The 21437-nt window shown below is 35.6% G+C and overlaps 1 protein-coding gene across 2 annotated transcripts in view; it reads left to right on the forward strand.

Annotated features, from left to right (window-relative positions):
• The window catches only part of Pde4d (phosphodiesterase 4D, cAMP-specific), a 1338202-nt gene that overhangs the window by 236471 nt on the left and 1080294 nt on the right, over window positions 1-21437 (forward strand). For both annotated transcript variants that reach the window (XM_013518413.1, XM_005392663.2), the window contains one exon: window positions 18150-18235. The gene's annotated coding sequence lies outside the window, so the exon portion shown is untranslated. The remainder of the gene's footprint in view (window positions 1-18149; window positions 18236-21437) is intronic.

Raw genomic sequence — 21437 nt, forward strand, 5'->3', positions numbered from 1 at the left:
CGTATTTACATGCCATCAAGTTGTGGTCAGCTTCTCCCTAAAAGACTGTAACCCACTTAGACCACTTCCTCTTTGGGGGAGTTGCAAAGTGGAGAAACTTCTGAGGAAGAGGCCCAGCCTCAGGAATAGGATGAGGCGCTGTCTTCCTCAGAATCACCTTGCATGACAAGTGGGCCACGAATGGCCCTTTCCTGCTATGACTCAGGCCCCACCCCCTTGTCAGTTAACAGTCTTTGGGAAGAGACAGAAAGCACGGCTGTGGCTGTTGGAGCCACATTTTCATTACTTGGCGATTCCTCTTGCACAGTGAATGCCAGCTGCTCCTTGGTCAGGTACGGTACCATTGTCTTGAGGGTGATTAGGGACAGAAGTGCTGATGTACATATGTCAGAGGAGGGACTGTATAAATATAGTTTTTGGGGGTACTGACTTTAGGAAAATCTAGACATTTCCTATTGCAATCAGAAGTAGGCAGGCAAAAAAATTTTGATTCTAGGATCAACCAAAGTCAATTTAATGGGAGCTTGAAAATGTACTCAATTGGAGATGAGATATCAAAAAGAAAAATGTGCTTTAAAAAAGACTAGAAAGGTCGTGTGGAAACTGTCAGTTCATTCTCTCATTTTTGTTTTCCTTTCACTCCGAGTTGGAGTTACTGCAGTCTCCTGGGCAAATGCCACAGTCTCATAACTAAATTCCTGTATCCATCCTGCTCCACAGAGGTGGCTTTCATGCACTGAAAATGGAAGTCACGCTTCGCCACTTCTCTGCCCAAATTTACCAGGGACTTCCCATCTCCTTAGGAGCACTCTTACCACGGCCACCTGGGCCTTCCTGGAGCTGACAATGTCCCCTCTGTTTCTCCCCGTCTCCCGACTCATTTTCTCATGCACTCCACTCAGGCCCCTCTGCTTTTCTTGTTGTTTCTTAAATATGACAAGCACACTCCCTCCTCAGAGCACTTCCACCTACATTTCCCTCTGATTAGACTGCTCCTCCTCCAGATGTCCACATTAGTCACTTCCTCACTTCACTCCTGTCTCTCGTCAAAGGACTCTTGAGAAGAGAGGCTTTTATGGCCATGTTGTCTGGAAGGCACACGCACACATGCCCCAGCTCTTTCTTTCCTGTCCCCTGTTGCCTGGTTTCTCCTTGTATGTATTAACAGCTGTCATAGTCTATTATGCGGAGTCATGAAATTGCCTCCTGGTGGGTCAAGAATAGCTGAATATTGGCCATTTTGTAAAGTTCAACCACAAATAAATTTATTAATTTGTTTACTATTTTTATTCCTCCCTTATACTAGCATTTAAGCTCTATGAATCCAGGTGTTTGTTTTGTTTTTCTCTGAAGCATATAGCATAGCAGGAGTTTAGAAAAGTCGTATTGAATGAATGGAAATGATAGTGAGTGGAGAAAACTTATATGGGAAGTGATGCTTATGTGTCTGATTTGGAAGAGAATCTAGGCTTCTGAGGGAGTCAGGAACATTAAAGGATTTATTTGGGTCCATCTGAATTTCAGGGTAAATTATCTAATTTGAACTTTGAGATACTTATGGATTTTATATTCTTTCCATGTAGTTTTGCCTGAAAAGGAGACTAAGAGACATAATAAAAGTTCTGGATAATATAACTTTGAATTTTAAAAGTTTAACAATTGGTAAGTTACATGGATTTAGCTTGCCAATTATGATGATTTTTACTAGGGAGAAGTTCTTTTTCACTTCCAGTTCTAGAAATGTGGTTAATTTTAATGTCATCCCTTTTACAAACCCTTAGGTACAATAAAATAAAATAAATATAAAATAAAATAAGCAGTTTGTTTCATGAACATCTGATCCTGAAAGGACTTGAAGCTATCACCATGGGTCAGAAATAAAATGGGATTGAAAACCTCAGGGGTCAACAGTGGAGCTGATGCTGTGGTTGCCCTGGAGAGAGCATTATTAGTCACACTGACCAAGGGCTTGACTCCAACAATCATGTGGGGATAGGAAATGGAAAAATTGAGATTGGAGCAGAGATCTGCAGCCTAAAGTTGTGAGGCCGGAAGAAAAAGAGTAGAAAAAAACCCATTGTCAGCACAGAACAAAGAAGCATTACTTCAGAATATAATGTCTCCATTACATACTGTTATCTTCCTATCATTTTGTTTTGAGGTCATGTATTATTTTTGTTTTTATGCTGTCTTAATTTTGTCTTCATTGTTGTTTTGTTCATTTTCTTTTAATTTTTAAAATAAGCTGGACATGGTGGTGCACGCCTCTAATCCTAGCACTCAGGAGGCTGAGGCAGGAGGATCACTGTGAGTTTGAGACCAGCCTGGGCCAAAAAGTGAGCTCAAGGCCAGCTTGAACTGCATTGCAAGACCCTGTCTCAAAAAGACAATAAAATAAAATAAAAAATATAATGTCTCCACCAAAGATAAACTGCTAGATTTGAATTTATGCAGTTTACATAGAATGAGAAAATAAAAACTGAAAAATTAACCCAAAAGAGCCTAAAGCAAATGATTGAATTACTTATGAACTTCTGTGCAGAGAATTACTATTGAACTAAGCTTTGTAAGTTTCCTACAGATAAAGACCTTCAGAAAATTAACTCACAATTTCAAACTATAAAACATGAGAAAAAGATTTCTGAGAAAAAATGTAACAAAAAGCATGATCAACATCTAAGACCTTCAAATGATGGAACTATTATGTTGAGGCTATAAAATAAGAATACTGAAAATGAGCCTCAAGGAAGGGCTTATATATATAAAAAGGAAAATTAGGTTTGAAACAAAATGAACAGAAACTCTAAAAGTTTAAAATAAAACAATTGAAATTAAAAAGTTATCAGAAGTTAAACAAATTATACATGATTGAAGAGAAAATAGTGGAGTATAATTTGAAGAGATCAAAGAGAAGGTGCTGAAAAATATAGAAATATGAAAGAGAATCCAGAGATATATGGGAGAAAATAAAAGGATTAAATATATTTTTAGCAGACCTTCTAGAAGTTAATATCTTACTATGATGCAATTAAATTAATAACTTAAGCAAAAAGAACAAAAAATTCCATGGATCTGAAATTAATACACAAACATGTAAACAACTCATAAGTCAAACAAGAAACGTAATGAAAAGTTAGACAATATTTAAAATTTAACATTAACATAACATAACAAAACTGAAGGGAAGCAGCAAAAGTGGTAGCTAGAAATTTATCATCCTAAATAACTATATCAGAAAAAATAAAAACTAATAAGGTTGCATCCTAAGAATTGAGAAAACAAAGTATAATAAAGCAAAATGTGTATAGTAATAAAATGTAAAGCATAATCAAAAGTTAGCTCTCTGATAAGACTGATAAGCAGAGTAGTTTACAGCAGATCTGAGCTAGAGGAAAAGCCATTTTTTAAAAAGTCTGTAAAGGTTATACTTAATTGTAATATGTTAGAAATAATGCTTTTATGTCTTCGATAAAGAATAAGAATCCCTGTTTATATTTAAGTAGTTGTCATAGCCAGTGCTGTGAATAAAGGAAATAAATAAAAGGTGGAAGGACAGAAAAAGCAAAATTGTTATGAAGACAATAAACAAAAATTATAAGTAACACAAAAAGTTCAGGAGAATTGATGTATATAGATGAAATCACTTTTGTATATTCTAACAGCACACAATTAGTTCATTTTAAAAGCAGACACTATGAATTCTATCCACAAAAACTAGAAACAAATATAGTAATAAATATAAGACATGGAAATCCTTTTCCGATAAAGTTACAAAATTTTAAGGTAAGACTCAGAAAATTATGTAAATGGGGAGATATACTATACCTAATGTATAGTAAATATCATAAGAACTGAGATGTGTTAGGTATGTGTACCAACTTCCCACAGGAAATGTAATTATGTGCAGTAAACATGTACTTACAAAAACTAAAAGTTGAAAAAAAAGCCTTCAATTCTTACTATATTCATAAATTACAATAAAAGCTAAAACAGATGTGTTTTTATTAGCTTGAAGAATTTTTATTTTTAATGTAGTCTTTGATATATAAAACATAAAAATTACTTTGAAAACTCCAGCAGAAGTATATGTGAAAAGCTGAAGGCCAATAATAACAAACACATTTTTGAAGAAATTGGGAGGTTTGGTCCTACCACATTGTAAGAGATACTGTAAAGGAATAATAATCAAGACTGAAATATTACAGCAACAACAGAAAATACAACACTTGAAACTAGCCTGTGTATGTCTGAGGCTATATTACAAATTCACAAGGAAAGGACACAATAAATGGTGTCAGGAGATATATTTTCATATGGGAAATATAATAAGATCACTTCCTCATACCATATACAAATTAAATTCCAAACAGAAAGTAAGTGTAAAAGTGAAGTGAAAAATAAACAATATACATTTTTAGAGAAAAAGAAAATGTATAAAATAGGGGACTATTTTAAGACATTAAACACAAACTATAAAGACAAATAATTATAGATTGTATTAAAAGAAAATCTTATTATGTATAGCAAAAGTCTTTTCACGTGCTTATTTGCCATACACGTATGCTCTTCAGTGAAACATCTAGGTCTTTTGACCATTTTTTAATTGGAGTGTTTCATTACTGTTGAATTTTGAGAGATTTCTCGTGTAACTTTTGCTGTAGAAGAAAATTAGTCCCTTGTGTAACATTTGGTTTACAAATATTTTCTCCCAGTGTGTAGCTTGTCTTTCTATCTCCTTAGTGGAGCAATTCAAAACATTTTTTTTTCATTTTAGCTAAGTCCTAGGTATTGATTTTTGTTTTATGAATTATGCTCTTGACGTCATTCTAAGAATCCATTAACAAACTCTAGTCCTGAAAATTTTCTCCTGTTTCCTAAAGGTTACACAGCTTTACCTTTTACATTTAAATCCACTCAATACTCATTTTGATTTAAGTTTTGAATACTTGATGGTGTGTGTGGTGGTTTATTTTATTTCCATAGGTGTCCATATGGATTGCTCTATATTATATTTACTTTTTCTCATTGCTATGGCAAAATACCTGAGACCTAAAGTTAAAAGAGGAAAGATTTATTCAGCTCACAGTTTGCAGATATTTCAGTCAATGAACAGCTGGCTCCAAGGTAGGGTGGCATGACAGACAGGCATTATAGGGAAGGAGCAGTTCATAGAAGGTAGAAGGTAGTGAAGGAAGTGAATAGTGATGATCCTCTCTCTGTCCCTTATTTTGTATGCAGGCTGCCTGCCCTTAGGATGGGTAGGATTCACATCCTTAATCCTAGCACCCTAGCATTGCACCATGAATCAATCCCAGTGTCACACATTCTAAATCCAGCCACTTCAGGAAAGCCCCACCTATGAGCACATGAGGCTTTGGGGGGACATCTAGACACAAGTCATAACACTCCAGCACCACTTGTTGAAAAAACTGTCCTCTCAATACAATTGTACACCTTTGTTTAAAACATTTTGGCCATATTTGTATGGAGATAGATTGTTTCATTCCTTAAAAGCCACGAGAAGTAATAAGCCAGTAAAGTGTAATAAGGTTAAGGGCACAGTAGTTTTTAAAATTTTTTTAGTCACATTAAAATATTTCAGAATGAGTTACATAACATGGAAACATTTTTACTCTTAAAATCTAAAAATATTGAGAGAGTGGGGAATGATGTGGTGAGATGGAAAGCATAGTTGATTAAAGACTAATGACTACATGACTGACCAAGGTGACTTCCCTCTCAAGGCTCCAGTATCACTTCCTGTGAGCCATGAAGACTGGACTAGATGAGCCTAGAGCTCTTTGCAAGGCTGACGTCAGGGAGTATGTTAAACTACTCATACCTGGGTTCAGAATGAGTGATGAGGAAAGGGATCTAGGCTGTCTTTATTTTTAATTCATGCATGTTTGTAGTACATATTGATTATATTCACAGCGAGGAGCTGGTTCATGCATGCAACACATCTTTTTATATCTCCTTCCCCTCTTCCCCAGTTGCATTTTCTTTCCCTCTCCTCCCTCCCCCATCCCTCCTTACTATTCTGGATTATAATCTAAAACAGTGAGATTTTTACATCTGCAAGTGGATGCTCTGTAATTCACTAGGGATTCATGTGGGGGGAAAGCCCTTTTCAAAATACTTGAAAGGTTTCCTTATACCTATAACTAATGATAAGGACACAGAAGTTATGATTATATCATCTTTTAGAAACCTCACATACTTCTGGATTTGGTAGTGAGATTACTATATGATGCTTCTCCAGAAGTGACTTACAATTCATATATATGTCTGAAATATAAATGAGAAAAATATAACATATGAAACTCTCAAGGGGTTAGTGAGAATTCCAAGTGAGAGTTTAACCTTCTTAGCAGCATTTATATTCCTCTTACACATAAACACAATGTAGATTGACACTGTGAAGATATTTATTATATACATTTCAATTAATAATCTAGCTGTTATACTTTAAGTAGAAAAATGTTTCTATTTGTTTATATGGTGCTGACTTTAAGCCTATAATTTACAGTAAAGTTTGTATTTCCTACCCTCATTTTGCCAGGGGGCTATTGGAGAAATGTTAGAGCAAGAAAGTAGCAAGAAGAATTACATTTCTTAATTTTCTCTTGTTTGTTTTGGCAAGTGGTAAGATTTTTGTTATCAGAAATTTTGGCACTGGTAAAGTAATAAAGGGTATAAGTTCATTTACATATGCTATTGTATTTCTTTTTCTAAAGAAAATCAATTTGACACTCTTCCCATAGCATGACATTCAAGGCCCAGTAAGGCAGAATCAGTTGATTCCTGAAAACATTTTATTTTCAGAAAATAATAGTTTTTCCCAAGGATGATGTGCATTATAGGCTATAGATAGGATATATACATTATAGGATATATAGAAAGTACGTATGCGTGTATAAAGGAGTGTACTAGGACCAGTACTAGCAGCATCACCTAGTAGGTTATTAGAAATGCAGAATCTCAGGTTAAATTCCAGACTTAATGAAGCATAATCTGTATTTTAAAAAGATTGTAGAGTAAAAGCAAAGGGTGAAATAGAGAAAGGACATCAGTGGAAAAGCTAGTGAAATCTTAAAGTTTATATTTTAATTAGTGGCATTTTAGTGATGTTAATGATGTAGTTTTGGCATTGTATCAGAGTTGAACAGGATATTAATGCTGTGTAGAGGGTATATGGGAATCCCATGTACTTTCTTTGAAACTTTTATATCAATTTACAATTACCTTAAAATAAAATTTTTATTTGATAAAGCTCACATGATCAGATGATTCGTTTACACATTCAAGCTTGAGAAGCACTGCTAAGAGATGCTCTTTACAAATACAGTTTCACTGACCCTACCCATACCTCTTACATCAGAATTTCTGGGTGTGGGGATTATATTTGAAATTTAAAAAAATTCCTGTTAATGCTCATGCACACTAAAATGTATAATCCTAGGTTATAACTCTTTTCTAAAAATAATAGAAATTTTTAAGAGTTTGGTTCACAAATACCAGTTTGTGTTGTGATCTAGGGCTATTATAAAGTTTTTGCTAGTCTATGGTAAAATAAGGAAAAATATAATGTTTCATTTCTGAAAAAGTGCATGTGGAACTCTGTGAACCAGCTCCTCAATGAAACAACCACACCTGGTGAAAATAATTTAAAAACTCAACCATTTCAATCTCTGGAAACTGTCCTAAATGGATACAGCAAATGGATAAACATTTATTCAAGAAAATCTACTAAGTCTTGGTTACGAAGTGAGAGTTCACGGCATTTAAGCCACAACCCCTTCAGTTTCTCTTTGGCCCACCAGCTCAGCATATCAGAAACTGCAATCTGAGTGGTTACAGGTCAAACATGGGGTCCCCTCTCTCTCCACATTCTAGTCCAGTGCTAGGGGCAGGCCATATCATTGAGTCCAACTACCCAAACTCTGTGTTGCAGGGGCTCTATTTAAGCAGAAGGACTGGGAGGTCTGAAGCTCCTTTACTTCTCTCATCAGCAAAGATGTGAAAATAACGATTATAAATATTTTCAAAGAATTGAAAGAAATCATGCTTTAACAATTAAAGGAGGGTATCCTGACAACATCTCAACTATTGAGGAATGTCAATAAAGGGGTAGAAATTATGAAAGTGAAACAAATGAAGATCCTGGAGTTGATAAAGTATCATGGATAAGAAACTTACTACAGAAGTTTAATGTGAGATTTGCTTTGGCACTAGAATTAATCAATGAAGATACATTGACAGAGATTAGGAAATCATAAGAACCAGAGGAAAATATGAACAGTACCTCAAAGAAATGTGGGGCATGGTATGCATAATTGGAACACAAGGAAATACAAGAGGAGTGGGGAGAGGTAGAGAGAGAGACAGAAAAACAGAAAAAATATTTTGAGTAACGGTGAACATTTTCCAAATTTGATGAAAAACATCAATCTACATATCTAAGAAACTCATGAACTCCATGCAGAATACACTTGAATTCATAACAGGTAAAATGTTGAAAGACAGAAAAATAAAACTCTTAAGAGAAGAAAGGACATAGCATATACAAAAGAACCCAATAAGATCAATAGCTGACTCCTCATGAGAAACAATGGAGGCTGCAAATGGGGGAATTGTACTGGTAGAGCTAACAAAAAAGGTTTATCAAAATTCTTACATCCAATGGAACTCTCTTTCAAAATGAAGGTGAAATAAAGACATTCTTCAATAAACAAAAGTTGAGAGAGAATGTTGCCAGCTGATCAATCTTATAAGAAACATTCATATAAGTTCTTCAGGTGAAAGGAATAATTATTTATGATCAAATTAGATAATTTAAATAAAATGGACAAGTTCCTAGGAAGACACAAAATACCAAAATTGACCCAGTAAGAAATAAAAAATTTGAATAAACCTATAGTATTAGGTGAAGACATTGAATTATTAATTTATATCTGACAAATAATATCTAAGACTCCCATGATTTTACTGGCAAACAAAAATGGAATGAAGAATTAACCGCAGTTCTAACCCAAGGCCTTCAGAATGAAAGAGATTGGAACCCTCATTAAATGCAGGTAGGAATATAAAATGTTGCAAAGTCTTTCTTTGGAGAATGGTTTGGTAGCTCCTGAAAATGTTATGCATATCGTTACTATCTGACCCAGTATGTTTTTATACTCCATAATATATACTCAAGAAAAACAACAACACATCTATGGAAAAACTTTTCCTTAGTTGTTGATAGGAGCATTACTTATAATAGCTAAAACATGGCAGCAACAGCAAAGTCCATCAACTAATGAGTTAATAAAGTCTGGTCTATCCATTTAATGGAATATTTCTCGGAAATAACAAGAAATAAAGTATTGATACATGCTACAACATGGGTAAACCTTGAAAATACTTTGCTTAGTAAAAGGCAAATCACAAAAGACCATATATATAAAAACTCATTTATAAGTAGTATCCAGAATTGGTGAATCTATGGAAAGTTGATTAGTGTTTGCTTAGGGCTGTGAGATTTGGGACAAATAAGGAGTAACTGCTAATACAGTTATGGTGTTGAAATGTTATAAAATTGGTTTTGGTGATGATTATATAATTGTAAATGCACTAGGAACTGTTGAATTGTAAATTGTGTATGGTATATGAATTATATCTGAAGACTTTTAAAAATCATGTGGTTATATACTGAAAACAATAATATGTCATATAGGTGTTGGTAAGATCATCAATTTGAGACATACGGGCTGGGGTCAACACCCCTGAGAGGGCTATGTCACCTTAAAACTTCAGTATTTAATTTTTTGTGTCTTAGTTTCTTTTCCTGTAAGCATAATAATGGACTATATCATAAATTTTGTTATTAACAGTGAGTTACTATTGAGAAGCATTTAAAGTAATATGTAGCACTACAGAGTACTATATATAAATGTTTGATAAATAAGTAAATATCACATAGAGAGACTATAATATTTGTTCCTTGGAAAATTACCTTTAATTCTGACAGCTTGATCTTCCTAATATATGTTTGTAAAATATCTCTTTGTTAAAAAAATAAATCACAGAGTAGATGCCAGTTATTTTTTAATACCTTTAATTTGCAAAAGAAAAACCCTGGCAGAAATAAAATCCTTTAGAAATATATTACTTTTAGATATTAATCTAAAAGTATTTCTCTAAAAGTGTTCTGAAATCATACCGTTCCTTGAAATACCAAATTAGAGAACAACTGGTTTAAGAACTATATTTTTGCTCAGTGGTTGTTGGATTCTGATGGTATTAGAACAACATCATTAAATTTTAATTAAGGCAGTTCTTATTTGGCACATAATCTCTTTTAATTTTAGAAGGATAATATAGAACAATCCTCAACTACCTAGTAAAGTGCTTTTCATGTAATAGACATTAATGAATGTGCACTGGGTAAATGACAGGTGTGATTTTAAGTACATGTGTGCCTTGCTTTTGGAGTGTGTGTGCACTCTCACATCTGTCTTCTGAACGCCTTCAAGACTACACAGCTGCATCTGATATTGGCCAACTTTGCATGTTTTTGCTAACTTTGGTCCCATAAAATTTTGTTTTGAGGTCTTTACATGAGTTTTGATCTTTCAGCTGAGTTTGAGATATCCTGTCATTTGTGTGTTAATGGACCTTTGGATTTATTTTTATACCTTCCTCGCCGCTAATAATCAGTAAGGTTCTCTGTTCATGTATGGCTGCTGCTGCATTTGCATGAGTTCACTATTTTGATTTCTAAATTTTCATAAAGTTTTCATTTTTCTTTCAGTATCTGAAGACCTTTTAGATAACTGTATTTGGTGCCTCACCCAGACATTAACATATCTGGCACTTTTATGTTTTTGAAAAGAAACTTGAAAATATACTAACTCCATAGGGCAAGTTTCCATTTATTTTTTGTATTCTGTGAGTTCATGTAATGTTATATGTTGTGGATAGTTCAAACCACACCGAATGCTGTGAACATGATTAGAAATAATTATGCCATGAAACCTTAGTGAAATAACCTGCTTGACCTAATTAGTACACGAGGACTTGAGAAACATATGTTCTCTTTCTCATTGGAAGTGTATCTGTAGGAGAGAGTGGAAAACAGTGGTTCAGAGACCATCATGTCTCTCTGTGGTGCCTAAGAATACTTCTTTGATTATTATTTTTCAAGTCTGGATTTGCCAACATGTGAGGCTAAGATATAGCTGCAGTATTTTATACCATCATGTTCAAGTAAGGCAAAACATTGGAGCCAGGAAAATTACTGCTGATCCTCTTGGTAATCCAAGAAGCATTGGCCAGAGACTTAAGGGATTTAAAGTTGCAAAAGAGCAGGATTTTTCTTTAACTCAAAAGGCTTAGTATAACCTCCTTATACCTTGTCAGCAACTAAATTATTGTCTTAAGAGAACAAAACCATAATGATAACATAGTATTGCTTGATGTCAGCTGCTATTTTAGAGCATTTCCCACTGTATTTCATTGCATCTTAATGTTACTAAACTTTATATTGCAATTGCTTAGAACTGCTTTAATTGAAGCAATTTAAATTTACATATCCTACTGAGCCACTGTGTACATGGAGCTCTGTAGTGTGATAGCGTTTTTTTTTTTATAGATTACAAAGTTAGAAAGAGTGGTTATAAATCTGATTTGTGAAAACTCAGCCTTGAATAGGGTTAATGGGAATGATTAGAGGGATTTATTGTACAACTGACTTGAGAAGTCCCCCTCCCTCTGTACTTTGTCAACTCAAAATGGGATGTGTCTAGTTTTTATGTCTGAATAACTCAGTTTTGGCACATAATCTCTTAAACTGTTATACAACTGTTTTAACTAGTAATATTTCATTTTAAAAATTGAATTGTGAATTATGATCTTTTTTCATTTACTTTTCTGCAGTACGGTGATTGAACCCAAGGCCTTTTGACTGACCTACATCCCTGGCTTCTTTTTAAATTTTATTTTGAGAAGTTGTCTCACTAAGTTACTAAGTTGCATAAGCTGGGCTAGAACTTGTGATTCTCCTCCCATAGCTCCCTAGGGTGCTGGCATTATAGGCACGTGTCTGAGATTCAATCTTGATTTCATACTGGCCTTCCATGATTTTAAGGACAGAGCTGGCAAGGTCATAGGTGTTCCAGACAGTGAGAGATTAAGGTTGGTAGCAAAGAAATGTTACATAAGATTATAAAATTATTATTGTTTCATTTGAATGATTTATTGTGGCCCTTTGAGTGTATATATTATTTATTCAACTTTTCATTACTTTGTTTCTTTCTTTTTTATTTTTTTATCATTACTTTGTTGCTGTCACTTGTCTCCATGTGTTACTGGGGAATGGGCACATACAGCCCAAGCACTTGCTCATGTTGAACAAAGAATTACCAAGTGTACACTCAGTAGGAAGTAGCAAGCAGCTACATTTATTGAAGGTCACAGGATGTTGTGCTCAGGGCAAGCTGATGCCAACAAAAGAAATGCACAGACAGAAAAAGGTGCCAGGGCAACAGAAAAGGCACAGCTTGCAGCAGCCGTGGTGGAAGCAGCAAATGGATAAACCAGGCTTTCAGAATTTGATGGACAGGCACCTTCACTTAGGTACCTTCTCTTGAATCTCTAGATGTGATTGACAAGAATGATTGACAGGGTGCTGAGTTAGATCAGAGGCATTCATGTTGATTCCAAAACGTACTCTGATCTTAAGTCATCCATGGCATTTAGTACCTATCTATGAATCCTTAGGGAGACTGGAGTAGGATGAAGGTGACTGAAGGCCAGGCTAGGACAGTAGTGGCGAAGCTGTGGCATGCTGCCACAGTGGGCTGTTTGTTTCACTGAAAGCTCTAAAAGTTTCACCATCACCGAAGTAGGAGACCCAAGGTACATATGTTCTTGCCTAGAGCATCTGAGATCTCCTGAGTTTTTGTTACTTTATTTTCTGCCTGTTTTAGGAGAGTGGATGGCAGAATGACCCTATGGTGTTGTTTAAATTTAAATGGATGGAAGGAAGCGACTTCCTCAGCTCCATTGTTTCTAACTGTGCCTTATGTATTGTTCATGGCATGGTTTCTGTGGTGGATGCTAGTCGCAAGTGATTATCATCCAATTTAAATGAATTAAATCACTGAAAAATCCCCAGGGGTTGGTCTGGATCCAGGGCCTCAGATACATCACAAGGACCATGCTTCCACAGCACAGCTCGGTTTTTCTCTGTATGGCATTATTCAAGGAGAGTCTATTACATCATCTTGTCACTAGATTATTTTGCTACAACGTTGATATCCTATTCTTTCAGCAACCTCAGTGAAATAATATCTTCTGTGTTCTATCAGTTTCAGTAAAAGGCTCAGCACTGAATCTTACTGGACTGACATAGATCACAGGATCATTGCTGAAATACTCACTGTGGCCAGGAGATGATCATGCACTGAAGGTGTTTGACATTGGAAATGTACTTCCCCAAAGAAAGTCATGGTGTCATTATCTGAAAATGGAAGAATAAATCTGTCTCTCCTGCCTACACATAAAAACTACATAGTTTTAGCTTATTTCTATCACTATGATCTATTACCCATTATACATATCTGCTTTTCTTTTCTAAAATAAACTTCATCTCTCTAAAAAAACTTCTGCCTGTTAGTATGCCCCAGGTAATCACTCATCTTCTATATAAACCAGCAAGAGTAATAAATGACCAACGAAAAGAACAAATGTAACTCCTATTCACGCCGGAACCAAGTGCTTCCTTTCCTTTCACATCTTTCAGAGCCTGGCTTACCCACTTCAGATGGATGCTGTTTACCAAGCTACAGTTCATTATAGGCTGCCAAATGATTTTGGAAAACTTCTCAGTGAAGATTTTGTAAAACTTACAGAGGTTGAGACCTTTGCACATGCTGTCCTACTCATTTAATATTTTTTTCCTCTACCATCAATGTACAGTTTGCTCTTTAGCCCAATCTTTTTACAGTCAAAGATTAAGGAGTACTTCTGTAATTGAAAAAGGATGCCCAACTATTCCTTTTCTTAGTGTTTTATATCAACCTAAGTCTGTGTTTTACATGGCTGGGTTTTTTTGCCAACACAAGAATGTGTTCAGTTGCTGGGCACAGTCCCTCTCCTAGCGACACGTAAAGAATCTAGAATGATTTGTCCACTGAACATATGGATGACTCTCCAAAGGAGTGATAAATAAAAACTAGAATGAATTACCACATGGCACAGGAAGTGATACTGTCCCATTTATACTCAGACTGCACTAGGCAAGAATAGGGAATTGTTTTTATTTCAGAAGCTCTAGTCTAATAATTTTTTTTTGTTTGTTTGTTTTTTCTCCGGTACCGGGAACTGAACTCATGACCTTGCACTTGCCAGGCAGGCGCTTTGCCGCTGAGCTAAATCCCCAGCCCCTAATAATTTTATTGAATGATATCTGAAAAGGCTCTCACTACTTAACAATAACTCACTGGGATTCAAGTAAAGCCTTTAAGAAGTTTTTAAGTGTTTCTGGATTCACGTTTTAGTTTTTCACTTTGAAGTCCTTACTTTTTTTACGTTTTGGTCTTTCATAATTGATTAAAAATTAAAACAAATCAGCAATAAGCATACAATCTGAAATTGCAGTCCAGCTCAGACTCCTCGAATGCTTGTTTCCCTGACTAATCTGATGTGCTCCTTGGAGAGCTTGGGTGATATGTGGTCAGCATGATCCAAACAATTAATGTAATTGAGTGAAAAGTCTCCTTCAGCAGAAATAGCTTCCTCTGGGAGGAGGCTGAACTGCCATTAAAATGAAGAAGAGTTGTGTAAGACCATTTTTACCTAAACTGATGGGGCCGAACTCTAGATTTCTCTAGTGAAACCTTGCTCAGTAACTGCTTCGGTTATAGCTGCTTGACCTGAAATGAAGTGTTGATCATTGCCACCTGACCAATGACTAAAAGTGAAACAGTCATTGCTCAAATACATTGATTGCAGAGGAATTTATTTTTGATAAGGAAAAGCAGGTGAGAATCTAGGAGGTGAGCATTTTAGATGTTATGACTCTTGTTGAAAATGATGTGTCTGATAGCAAAGACTTCTCCAGGTCTTTGGAAATAAATGGCATTTCTGAAAACTCAGAAGATATTTATAAATTAGCTGTAAGATAACTTTATTTTTATCAGTGTCTGAGAACTTGCAAGTAATCAAGCACATTTATTGTTCTACTCAGGAGAAATCACTGCGACTAGCAAAAATAATACTTCATAGGAAAAGTCAATTAACCTGTATGAGAAATGATTTGATTTTGTGGTTTTTGTTCTCAAAAGCAAGTAACATATCATAAATTTAAAAAAAAATACTAAATGAAGACTGATACTAAAAGAGGATTGGAGCTTTGAAGTGAATATATCTGAGTGCCAGGTTGTTTATTATTTATCAGCACTTATATACTTCTACTGTGTCTCACAATTCTCATAATTCTGTGTCTAACAATTCTTTTATAATTGTTTAGCTTCTAATTCTAGGTAGAAAAAGAAAAATATTCACATGAACAAAATCGAAATGCATCAGTAAACTTACATGGAAATTGTTTTAAATTGATAGCTAATTATTAATTCTTAACTGTTCCATTATATACTGTTGCATAACAGACCACCCTAAAACTTAATGGCTTAGAATAATAACTATCTGCAATGGTTTAAATACATCTGCCCCTCCAAAACTCATGGTGAAATTTGGTCTCCATTGTAACCATTAGAAGTGGTAAGGTGATTAGATCATTAGCAAGATTGACACCTTTCTTGCAATGGTGAGGCTGATTTATGCAGGACTGGCATAGTTACCATAAAGAGCAAGTTGTTCTAAAGCCAGTTTAGCTTCCTCTGCTTTCTCTGGCCTCCTCTCTCACCAGTCCTTGTCTTCTCCATATGCTTGCTTCTGTCTTCTGCTTTTCCATCATGCAGGGAGCGGCACGTGGCCCTCACCATAAACTGAGAAGATGCCAGTGCCATGCTCTAGAATCTCACTCCAAAATAAATCTTTCCTTTATGGATTACCCAGTCTCAAGCATTCTGTTACAGCAACAGAAAATGGACTAAAACACCTTTTTTGGTATTTCTCATGACTTGGATCCCATGAGCATTTATTAAGCTGTCCTTGCTCCTGGTCGTTTATGTGCCTATGTGTAACTGGCACATCAGCAGTGGGCTGGGGCCAGGCCCAGTTGGGATGCAAAGCTGATTGAGCATATATAATATATATATATAAATATATCTTATATATCTGATCTGAGAACATCAGTTCCTCAGTTTCCTCCTCTGTACAAAATGTAAACTAATATATAGTCTCTGGAATATTTACATGGGTAACCACATGGTCCTTCCCATGTGGTTTCTTGTGTAGCTGAATTCTGATCTAAGAATTCATGTGCCCAGGAGTGCAAAGGTAAACATTTGCAATGCTTTTTAATTCTCAGGACCATAACTGGCATAGTGTCATGTTTGCAACACTATATTAAATAGTTCAAATCACAAGAATATCCCAGATTGAAGGGGAGAGGACTACACAGGGTCTGACTTTTGGGACCATGGCTTTCAGGGGCCACCAAAGTAATAGTCTCCTGTGTTAGCATGCGGTGTGTGTGTGTGAGTGTGTGCGTGTGTGTGTGTGTGTGTGTGTGAGAGCAAGAGAGAGAGAGAGAGAGAGAGAGAGAGAGAGAGAGAGAGAGAGAGAGATACTTAAATATGTGGTACTTATCCACACATTCTGTTGTGTTCCTGAGTAGATGGATTAGTTAGACCTATGTCCTATTACTAGGGCTTTGTATAACCTTTGCTATTATCTGCACAATATATTTCAATGTACTTAATCGTCTCTGCAAAATGTTTTCTATGGCGTGAAAAGCAGATATGATCTTGCATTTTTAGAGGTGAACTCATGAGGAGGCACAAATCTGATCAAAGAACTGAAGCAAATGTGTGCATGTGTGTGTGCACTTACAATTCTAAACTGTTATATGTGGTAAACGTGCCATGAGGGTACATGAATATTCAGAAAGAGATGATTATGTACTGCAATCATATATTAGTAAAAGTCAAAAAAAGAGAAGCAAGGTAATTTTCCCCAAGAAATAGATGAAGTAAGTAAAGGATGAGTTGAATAGGAAAGTGATGAGAAAGGGAAAAGATACTTTACAGAAGATGACTTTAAGTCAGGAGAAAAGGTGGTGTTGAGCAGGAGATTTTGGGGGGACACTTTAGACGTAACCCAAAACAGTCAGAAACAATGGACTTTTACAACATCGTAATATTAGCTTTACATTTGTGTATGTTACCTTTCTCATCAAGTTCCGTGTAGACAAAACAAAGCAGCCACATCAGCTGCTGCACATACAGTGGGTTTTCATCACACCTGAGGAACTATAAGGTTAGGGCAACCAAATCTTTTATAGTAGGTTGCAGCAATCCCAACCAATGTTTTCCCTGGAAGGAGATATTCACTTTGTGGACAATAAACAAAACTGTGCTCAGAGGAAAACACTGGCCCTTTCTGTCTTCCAAAGATGTTTGCTATACAAACATGCCTTGAAAAGACAATTGTGATCCAAACTTTCAGTTTCTGCTACAGATATGCAGAAACATGAAAAACCCATGAAGAATTGTCTCCCCAAAAGATTAACAATAATATTAACTAGAACTTACAAGCACTAATTATGTTCTAGGTGCTAAGTTAACATTTACTTTCTAGTCCAAATTTTATCTGTGACAGACTATATTAATCTATTCTAGCTGTCATAACAAAGTGATACAGACTGGATAGCTTGAACAACATATTTTTTTCCTTACAGTTCTGGAGGCTAAGTCCATGGTCCAGGTATCAGGAGGGTTGATTTCTGAGGAGACTTCTTTTCCTGCCTTGTCATCTACTACTTTCTCACTGGGTCCTCAAATGGCTTTTATGCATACATTCTACTGGCTTCTCTTCCTCTTCTTACAAGGCTACCAGTCTTACTGGGTTGGAACTCTATCCTTATAAGCTTATTTAACCTTAACTACCACTCTAAAACCCTATGACCAAATACAGTTATACTAAACATTAGTATCATAAGCCAGCTCATGTATTCATTCCCTTCTGTAATTATTTTACAGGTGAGAAAACTGAGGCTTAGTATCCAGATCCTGGTCTAAATTAACCAAATAAAAGAGTCCCTGACCTCATGGAACTTGCATTCTAGGTATTGTGTGAAAGATTTCTCATTATCTTTTTTCATTTGCCTTCAAGTATTGTCTATTTTATGTAAAACTGAATGGGAAAAGGAATAGATATTTGCCAAATACCAATCATACATTGAGCATATCACTTAAGTTATCTTATTTAAAAACTGATGACCTATTAATACAAATTATAATTGCCCCATTTAAAATCTTTAATTATGATTGCAAAAATACATTTTGTTTTTGTGATTGATCAGGGAAACTGAATAAAAGTTCAAATGGTTAGCTATAATATGTGTCTATGTCTATGGACAATGGGTATGTGTAGAGCTATGTATGTATTTGTATGTGTTATGTTTGATACATTGAGGCAATTGGAGAAGTTTAGAAGTTTAACTGAGCTGGCTTATCAGGGAACCAGGGTCCTTACTTTGTAAACATCCTGAGCTTGTGGAAGAGGAATGCACAGAGATGGTGTGGGCGTGGAAGCTGCTTACAATATAAGGGAGGAAAAGAGGCTTGCTCTGACCCCTTTTTGCTCTTGTTGCTTTTGCTGTCTTCTGCCACCTTCAACTGTTGCCTCTCACCATGCCACCCTGTCTTAGAGCCAGTTGATTATGGACTGAAACCTCCCTAAACGGTGAGCTAAATAAACCTTTCCTTCCTCAGTTTGGGGTGATGGGTATTTTGCCTCAGCAACAAGGGAAGAGTAACTAAGACAGTATGTTTATATATTATTCCATTCTCTGTTAAAAAGTAGCCAGTTCAAAGGCTGTTTGGAGCTCATCACGTAGACTGTCATGTCAGTGCTTATGTTTGTGGGTAGTAAGGTTGGAATTAAATCAGTTTAACGCAATTTGAAATCTGGATACCTCTGTGTGCGTGTGTGTCTGTTTATATGTTTGTGTAGGTGTTTTCGTGTGTGTGTCTGTACTTGTGTGTAGAAAGTGATAAGATCCTTAAATAAAGAAGGATGGGTTGGGAATGAGAGGTGTCAGATGACACTGGTGACAAAGAATTTGGGAAAAAATGAAAACAGAACCCAAACCAAGAAGAACTCCTGGAAATACACTCACATTTCGAGTGGCTCCACCCTTGTTTCTGCTGAATCCAATCTGCTGCCTTCTCGCTTTGGACATCTGTGTAGGTTTTGTCCTGTCTATGATTTTCCTTGGAGCCTAAACAGGATTATTTAAAAGTAACCTAGAAAGTAGAGAAATGGTTTTCAATTTGAAAATTAAATAACTGCCTTAAAATATCTATTTTTTACATTTATAAAACTATTTGGAATGAAGACCTATGGCACTAAAGTTCAAATTATTTTTGTAAAGATTCTTTTCAGTTAAGTCTTTTGGGGGGTTTCTGGTGTGCCATATTTTATTCACTTGAGCAGCTATGATTGGGAATTCAATATTATAGCTCTAATATCTTCAAGTCTGATACATCATTTTTATAGTCTACCACTGGGGATGCATAAGTTAACATTAGTTATCACAAGATGTGACATGAAATAAAGTGATTTCTTAACACTTTAAAGAATTTTTCATGTCAATAAAAAGCAAATATTAGTCTGTCCATCAGTTAGTACTGCTCCTTTTAAGAAATATTCACCAACTCTGATATTTTCCAGAAGATGTTTGAGGTTTGTATTTAAATGACAAGCAAATTGGACAGGATTCAGGTTATTTTGCCTTTATATAATCTAGCACGTTTTTTGAAATTACTATTATTAGCTTTTTCATTTTAATCTTCATAACCGTATACTGATTACCTAAAATTCCTGGTTGGTATGCTGAAAGACACTGTTGGCAAATATGTGTAATAAAATAGAAACTTATTCAAGATAAAATGATAGCCCATTAGTATAATAAACATTTTAATAAAGTTTTGCCAGAAATTAGTTGTAACTATAGAATTATATTTTGTGATAATTTTTAAATAAACATAAAGTCAATAACATAGTAGTTAAGAACATGCACTTGAAATTACTGAGGCTTAAATTCTGTCATTTTTGACCTTCTGCAAGTTGCTTAAATCTCTTTACCTCAGTTTCTCTATCTCTAAAATGGCAATAATATGATTTATAGACTTCCATTGTGCTTACATAAGGTAATATATATACTGCAGTGAACCTACTACAGTATCAGTATCTATTAAATAATATACAGCTTGTAGTTAGTACAGCTCCAGAGAGTGTCCCTGTTAGAATTCCACAATGTGGGGAGTTATATTTTCAGCTTTGCAGGTCCAGTAATTCGATTTTACCCATGTTTCCAAATTTAATCATCTCACAGTCTTCCAGCAAAGAAACTGAACAAATGAGGTCACAAATGACTCATATAATTTAGCTCCCTTTTCCCTGACCAATACAGTTCTGAAATGGAATCTATACTAGTATCACTCAAAGTAACCAATATGCAAACTTTCCTTTACCATCCAGGAGTAGGAGAGTTTGTGTCAGAATGCTAATCTCCACACAGCCTCCTTCATAAAGAAATGGTTCTGTGAAAGAAATGTCAGCTGAAATAAAGAGTGGGCTTAGTGATTTAATCGCAAGCAACTTACCTCATCACCTGCCAGTCATACATGGTTCAGAGGCCAAGGGGATCTCCAAACCAAACTGTGGGTAGCAGTAACTTTCATTGATTCAGAGTGCCCTGAGGCAGCGAGCCAAAGTTATGCCATGTGCATATGCCTTAGCCTTGCACCCTGTCATGGGCTCCTTCTTTGCCCTCTTTCACCTCCTGTGTGCCTTGTTTTCACCTGAAGACTGACTCTTCACTATAGCTTACATTCAGGTGAGTCTCTGTGTCAAGGTCTCCTTCCAGGAAGCCCAATTAAGACAGACCACTGAGGACTGCATGGGAAGATAAAAACGGTGCTTTTGGAACAGTACCAATCATTCTGGAGAACAATTTAGAGAAATGAATAGATGCAAGTATGCTATGAGATTGAAGATTGCTACAGTATGCCATTAAGCAGGGGGCCCAGGCATCATCTGCCTCCATTACTCACAGTTTAATAATGTTCTCTGCGTGCTGTTTCCAGGGCCTCTGCTTTGGATTAGACCAGCATTATTTTTGAGGTCTAGGACAACTGTTCTGCATTTTAGGATGTAATATCAGGACCATGGCGATGTTTCACTAGAAATGGACTAGTAATGATCGTTTTCTCACAATTTATAAACTAAAATTTCCTTTGTGATATCTTTCTTTCTTTTTC

Source organism: Chinchilla lanigera, unplaced genomic scaffold, assembly GCF_000276665.1.
Source record: "Chinchilla lanigera isolate Chin_1 unplaced genomic scaffold, ChiLan1.0 scaffold00045, whole genome shotgun sequence".
Taxonomy (NCBI): domain Eukaryota; kingdom Metazoa; phylum Chordata; class Mammalia; order Rodentia; family Chinchillidae; genus Chinchilla; species Chinchilla lanigera.